The sequence below is a fragment of the Gracilinanus agilis genome, chromosome 3 (assembly GCF_016433145.1).
Source record: "Gracilinanus agilis isolate LMUSP501 chromosome 3, AgileGrace, whole genome shotgun sequence".
NCBI classification, from domain to species: Eukaryota; Metazoa; Chordata; class Mammalia; order Didelphimorphia; family Didelphidae; genus Gracilinanus; species Gracilinanus agilis.
Genome location: NC_058132.1, coordinates 382,533,017 through 382,540,960, shown reverse-complemented (window position 1 = coordinate 382,540,960; position 7,944 = coordinate 382,533,017). Strand labels below are relative to the sequence as shown.

The 7,944-nt window shown below is 34.6% G+C and overlaps 1 pseudogene; it reads left to right on the top strand.

Annotated features, from left to right (window-relative positions):
• The first annotated feature begins 493 nt into the window (after positions 1-493).
• LOC123239548 lies at positions 494-958 on the top strand (annotated as a pseudogene).
• Positions 959-7,944: the final 6,986 nt, after the last annotated feature.

Sequence of the window (7,944 nt, the reverse complement as noted above, 5' to 3'; positions counted from 1 at the left end):
ATCTCACTCAGATTGAAGTCTTACCTCTTTCACACATTGTGTGATCCTGAGCAAAGCATTTAATCTCTTAGTTCCCTAGACAGTTTATTTTATGATTAAAAGTTGTATAGTTGTGACTCTGTATTTGTAGAGAGCCTCAATACTGGGAAACTCCCCTGAAATCATAGGTCTAGGTAAAAAATTGCATTATGGAGGTGGAAAGTTAAATATTACTTGATGCTAGTAGGGAAGAATAATGGGTTATAGAGGAGGTAAAATTCTAATTGGATTTTCAAGGGTTAATAGAAACTTAAACTCTTCCTGCTTATCATCATCATCATCATCATCATCATCATCATCTTCTTCTTCTTCTTCTTCTTCTTCTTCTTCTTCTTCTTCTTCTTCTTCTTCTTCTTCTTTTTCCTACTCTTACCCTTGCTGCTTCCCCCACCCCCATTCCCTCACCAAGGACCATCTGAGCCTTTTTTATGAAGCAATGATTGAGGAGACCACTATGGCTGACAAGAAGCCTAAATAGAAAATCAAAACTACAAGAAATGACTGCATTAATTTGAATGTGACTGGGCAAGATAGTACAGTGGTGTAATATAAGATTACAAGGTAGGGGGCAGCTGGGTAGCTCAGTGGAGTGAGAGTCAGGCCTAGAGACAGGAGGTCCTGGGTTCAAACCCGGCCTCAGCCACTTCCCAGCTGTGTTACCCTGGGCAAGTCACTTGACCCCCATTGCCCACCCTTACCAATCTTCCACCTATGAGACAATACACCGAAGTACAAGGGTTTAAAAAAAAAGATTACAAGCTACATACCACTTAGTAAACTGATGAAAGCCTAGTATAAATTATAGGATTTATAAATGAACCAGATCAGATTCCAATGTGATGGGCAGCCAATTAATGAAACAGACACATTTGTACATTTGGAAATGGAGGATGAAGATAAAATTGATGTATTTCAATAGCAGGCAAGATGTATTTACTAAAAAGAAGACCTGCAACTTGACACCAGAACTATGTCCCCAAGGAAAACAATTCATTATAAGAAAACCAAGATTTGGCTCATCCACATCTATACTCCTACACGTATATTTTTCTTCTTCTTTGATTCCTTTTCCCCATTTCCTTCTTTGTGGGAAGCCAATAAAGAATAGATAAAAATCTGAGACTCCTCTTTTGACCCCTTTTGTGATCCTTGTGATTTCTTCTTGTAAAGTATTATGGCCTTACTGAAAAGCTTTAAGTTCCTATCAAACCTGAATTTAAAGGGTTAACACTGTTAACACAGCAAGGAATGCTGCTGCCTGTTATAGCTAAGGCCAAGATACTCCCCAACTTGGCTTTCTGATAAAAACCTAGTCAAAATTCAGCCTTGGCCTTGGTCTATTCTGAAGCCAATGTTTTGTGTTTTGATGTGACATAATTTGTAACTTCTGCACATCTGCAAAGTTTTTTTGGGGGGGTTCTTTTGGGTGAAATGAGTCTTGAAATATATATAATAAACTCCATGCTCCTGGAACCAGAGCTGGAAGCATGAATGTTTAATTTTTTTAAGGAAATTTAGAAGACAAAGAAGTTGGACATTCCAAGCATAGGAAACAGTACAATAAAAAAAGAGTTAATGGCAAGAAATAGATTCCAAAAGAAGCATAACAAAGATCATACTAAAAGAAGTAAAACAAAGATCAGAGTCAAACTCATGATAATAAACTCTAAATGTCAATAATTTTCAGTTCTCTTTCTTTAAAATCTTCTTAATTTCTGGTAAAATTACTTCCTGAATAAAACCTCATCGTGGCATTGATTTGCCCTCTCAAATAAATAGAAAGTATAAGTCACAATCCATATGCCCTTTCAAACAAGATATTGTACTTTTTCATCAAGTATTTTTTCTGGATTCACAATAATAGTATAAGTAATAGCAGAACTCAAAAGACATAATTCTTTCAAGATATCTGAGAAAGAGAACTGTGTTGGAGTGGTAGCTTTCTGATTATCACATAGGATAATTTCTTTCCATTTTGGAAAGTAATTGACTCTGTACCTTCACTTAAATGGAAATAATAAACTATTCCTAAGGTCAACCACTAGAATTCTCTCTGTTATTTATTTGTATAGGTTCATATGCTTTGCAGAAAAGTATAATGGAAACACAATCAATGATTATAATGATGGAACTGTATAATAATGTATAATTTTCAGTAACAAATAGCATTGATTATCTCATCAGTGTCTGCAACCTATATCAAATAAGAGCCATTATGCACAAGATATAACCTGTCTCGTACCTTATCATTTGTCTAATCTAAAATTGACAACAGAAAAGGATTTCTATTCTACAATAAATCTGGCACCCAGAAGCACATTATTTATCACCTGTTGTAAATATGTTTTTATAATATAAAAAGGTAGAATTTGAAATTTCCACCTAAAATATAATTTTTCTCTGCATTATTTTCCCCTGAAAAAGCCTAAAATCCATTGGGTGGGACATTCAGTAATGAGAAAAATCACATGCTGCATAGAGAAAAGGGGGGGTAGATAATTTAGATCATGAATTGTGTTCTGGTGGTGAATGACCCCCATCCAGCTTCCTTGAGTGAGAATGTTTACTGTTGGTGCAGAGGGGTTGGGGAAGAAAGAAGAGTCAGCCTATTATATTTTAAACCTTTAGGTGGCTCTATTTTTAACCCCATTTAAGCTGAAGCCTATTTGCTTCTCTAAAACACAGCCAGCTGGTTTCCATGCAGAGCATGAATCTGCTGCCAAATCCTGGAGTATTTGGCACCTCTAGGTGTAATGACTTGCCTGTGGTTATGGGTCACTTATGTCTATAAAACAAGAATCATATTTTTATTTTTATATCTTTTGTCATTAAGAGAAGGCAAAGTCACTGTACTCTGAACCTTTACTTCCTGTAACAGATATATATATAATCAGGGATTTCCGTTTGTATGAAAATTGATTTTCACATGTAAGTATACTCACAGATACCTCCTCTATACTTGGCTGATATCAGTTCAATACATAATGTTACTTCATCTCATTCTCTCAAATTTGCAATGCTTCAGGCTAGATGAAAAATAAAATAGACACACATCTACCCACAATGAAATTAACTCATGTGATGTGATCCTTGAGATAATTCTAGGTTCCTTGGGTGATCAGAGCATTGTACACATGAATTATACACATTTCATTAAATTCATAGAATATATCATTCAAACCTTTGATTATAAAATGTCAGAAAATAGATCACAGGGTGTTAGACATTGGAAAGAGTCCACAGAAAAACTAGAACCAAAAAAAGTTGATTATCTGGACAACAGATAGTGAAACAAACCTCCCTCCTTATGGCTGACAGACTAACACATAAAAGTGTTATATAGAATGCCAAAGGTCACCACACTAAATATTTGTTGCTAAACCGTTTATCTTTGACAGAATGTGAAGTCCACGAAAATATACTTTTTTTCATTCCCAGCACCCAGAACAGTGCCAGACACACAGCAGGGGCCTAATAAATGTTTGCTAAATCATTGCAATATAAATCGAAGAGAAATATTTTCAATGTCTCTCAAGATAAAAAATATGGTATTTTAAAAATATTCTGGGGGCAGCTGGGTGGCTCAGTGGATTGAGAGCCAGGCCTAGAGATGGGAGGTCCTAGGTTCAAATCCTGCCTCAGACACTTGCTAGCTGTGTGACCCTGGGCAAGTCACTTGAGCCCCATTGCCTACCTTTACCATTATTCTCACTTGGAGCCAATACACAGTATTGACTCCAAGATGGAAGTAAGTGTTTAAATTAAAAATATATATATATCCTTTGATCAAATGTTTGTCAGTGTTTTCATCTCTGTTGGAAACAAAGCCAAGCAATATTTTCATTAAGTTTTCTCTTCTCTAATCCCAAGCATAGCAAATTTATAAGGAAAGGAAGTATTTCTTATGTATTAGCTTATTTTTTCTAATTTTATATGTGTGTGCAAATATATATGATAAACTTAGGAATTTGATATGTGATTTTACTAATATAAGGAGTTACCAACAGATGAAACTCCCCTTACCAAAAGATGTCAATAGATATACCTTTTCTGAAACTTAAAGAAATGTCTAGAGCACTGAAAACTAAGTGACTTTCCCAGGGTCACATATCTAGCAGAGGCAGGACTTGAACCAGAAAGACAAAAATAGATCAATAAAATCAATAACGGGTATACTGGACAGTTGCATGGGTTCAAATTCCAGCTCTGCAATTTAACAACTTTGTCATTTTAAGCAAATCGTTTAACCTCATTAGACATTTGGCTAGATCAGACTCAAGACTTTTACAGTTCTAAATACAAATTGTGAATATGTATAAAATTATTTGTGTATATTTTGAGCAGAAGGAAATATCTGTCTAGCCAGCTTTCCCAGAATGAAAATATTAAATAAACTAAGGCAAAAAGCCTTACTTGTATATTTACCTTTTGGTTTAAAAAATATACCTTGTAATCATAATATTTTTTTAAATTACTTCCACGTCTTCTTTACAAATGTAAGAATGTGGCTTAAGGTAGGTACTCTCAGATATCCTCATTGGTCCAAATGCTTTATATTTAAAGACATTTATTACTGTGGTGCCATATATACCATAATTCTCCCTCTAAAAAATGCCACATCTTTGTGGCATTCTGGAGAGAGGAGTGTAAATTATTCCTTAAGAAATTGACACTTCCTATTTCACAGTATCTTGGAAAATGGGAACTAATTGATACTATTATCTAATCTATGGGAGCTTTGTACTCGCCTTGTGTTTCCTGCCTCTCAGCTCGATAGCTCTCTTTTTGACAAGCACCTATGCCCTGTTAGAAATGATCCACCACCTTTGCAACAGGCATCCTGCCATCCTGACAGATGGGCATCATTTTGATATGAAACGTGCCACAGTAGGCATCATGTTAGACTATTAGCAGCCAGATCCCCATCTATGACCACACAGAAGGTACTCTATATAGGAATTGGATTCTTTTGAAATAGTGGAGTTTTTGACCATCCTCATTTTCACTTGCACCAAGATATACTTTCTAAAGCAACTTAAGTTCATAGTTCATCATGAGAATTTAGACAGGCCGGATGCCCTAGGAATGGGGGAGAGAAGTTTTAGATTTTCTAATATCCTGTGGATGATATTCAGCTGTGGCAACCGGAAGGTTTCACGCACCCAGAGAAGCCTTCTGCCAAAAAAGCAGGCCAAAGATTTCCTTTGTGATTTTTCTCTCCCCAAAACCCATGTCTGCTAAGGAATTGCTAAATGTATTTTACACCATTGTAAACTTGATTAAATCCGCTACACAAACTAAATGGAGATGAAATATCACCTTCTTTGATTATCACTAAATAGTTCACAAATTAACACTGAACTGCAAATGAGGGGATAATGTGTCTTTTTGAGGAAACCAGATGCTTTCTGTTTTAAAGTCGACGTGATAACATGGAGGAATGGTTAATGTACAATGAATGCCATCTGCTGACTAATATGCAGTATTTACAAGGGCAAATACTCAGATAACTCTGGTAAGTTACTATAGAACTTAATGCAACAATATTTGGACAACAAATTGGATCAATTCCAAACTTAAAAAAAAATTCCAAAGCCATGCTTTGACATTTAGTGTAATTAGATGAGATTAAAAGGTAACTGCTGCGAGGTTAAATACCATGCTAAGTTTAATATTCAAATGTCTATCGGATGTACATTAAATAAGTAATGAAAAAGTCAGAACAAAGCTGCTTCTCCCTTCATCCATGTCAATTAAAAATATAAAATTATTTTTCAAAATCTCCTAGTGGTAAATGTGGTTTGCTCAGGCCTCCCAGCTCCGTATGGATGCATTATGCCACTTTACAAATCATTTTGAATTAGATGTAAACAATGTGTTTGAAGAAATGTAATTTGGAAGGAAATGTCTTTGTTTAGTCACAGCAAGTAGCACAGAGGATGTTTAAAGAAATTGTGCACAATTTAAATGCAATGGAAACAGTTTAGAAGAATGATAGAGATTGCATATCTGTGTTTTGTTAATTTAATATTAAAATCGGGGGAATGGAATGTGAAAATATGCAAATATATCTAGCCACACAGAGCATATTCACAGATATTCTTTATTTGGAGGCAAAAAAAAAGAGATGTAATAGTCATATGATTTTTCCCACCCTCTTCTCCAACTTCCCTATCCTTCCTCTCCCCTCCACAAAAGAAAAGAAAAAAAAAACACCTGCACTTGCTTGTTGCAAATTATTCAAGGGAAAATCTTTTTTTAAAATATCTTTTTAACATTATTAATTCCATAATTCATTTATTGCATTAATAATGGGGGAGGGATTAATAGCATTTTTTCATCTTAACAAATTCTTCCACAGATAACATTACAATTACTATTTAAAGTTAAATGGGAGCTAGATGGGGAAAGATGGGAAAAATAAGTAGAGTAGTATATTTGGAAATAGAAGTCAGATTGTTTTCCAGTTTCACAAAAAGGGTAATCATTTGAAATTCTTTGAGCCTCAGGCATCTTATCCATAATATACAGTAATACCTAACTCTCATGGCTATTGCGAGGATCATATGAGACAACGTGCATAAAGTGTATTGTGAATGTAAAGTCCTCTCCTTTGTTTGCTATCATAATTGAGCTTCTTCTGTCTAAATCAGAGTGAGAATCACAGCCATGTCACCAAGTTGTAAAATGGAATCTGATAGCCTGGAATATTGATTGCCCAACAATAGGATTTTTGAAAAATAAGAGAGAGCAGAGGCTTATGGGTGTTCTTTATGGGCCTTATTTTTTAACTGAAATGATTGCATATACTCTGACCTTTTTTAGGTTGATAGAATTTTTATATTTTATTGAAAATATTCATATCTGGGAACAAGTTAAATGAGAGTGGAAGTAGGTTGAGGTACAGAACATTAAAAAGATTCTGGAAGGATAATATATCAGATTAATCTATTCTTTTCCATCTAATGCAATTCAACAAATGTTCATGTACTATGTAAATGACCTCTATGTAAAACTACCTACTATGTAAACGTCCCCCTATTAATGGTTTGGGAAATAATAAAGAAGTATAAGTCATGGACCTTTTTATTATAGAGAACATTTTGTAGGTAGAGGAGAGAAAAATCTGACACATATGGCAAAAAATTATAAAAACTAATAAGAGTAGGGGACTGTTGTATATGCACTACATATATATTTATTGATGTCAAACAAAAGTCTTAGGTGTGCTGGGATGCCTCAATCAAAAATATCAAGAAAAAGGTAAATTATTAATTGTTGACATTTAAATCTTGTCATGTAAATCTAAACAGCTAGCATATGAATGATCTCTAGCATTCTTTTTTGTCCCATCAGTTCTTTCATTCTCATGATTTCTGAATGACTCCTATTACTTATGACCAATGGGGAATATCTAAAACACACTGAGATATAGTAGAATCCTCATAAATTACTTTAGGCATTCATCTAAGAACCTAAGGACCAAAATGGAAATTATTGCAGGTACCCAATTGTGTTGAATAATTTACTAGCACCCACAAGAAAGATATTTTTTTCTTTTTCTTCCTCTTATTGTTCCCCTTCCTGCTCCCCCTCTTCATTCCTCTTTCTCATTGCTCATCTTCACCGGATCTCAAAGTTAGAAGGGATCTTGAAGGGCATTAATCTTGTCTCTTCTATAATATCACCAAGTGAGCTGCCACTAGATTTCTAGAAAGAAGGGTCATATCCATTTGACTTATGGATAGATTTTCATTGTAAAATGTTTTTCTTTGAATCAAACCTAAATCCATATTTTTGAAACATTCTTCCATTTTTTCTATTTCTACCAATTGGACCCAAATAGAAACAGTCCAATTTGACTAAAATCTTGCTGACAGAGTCTTCTTTTCTCAATGGTATATA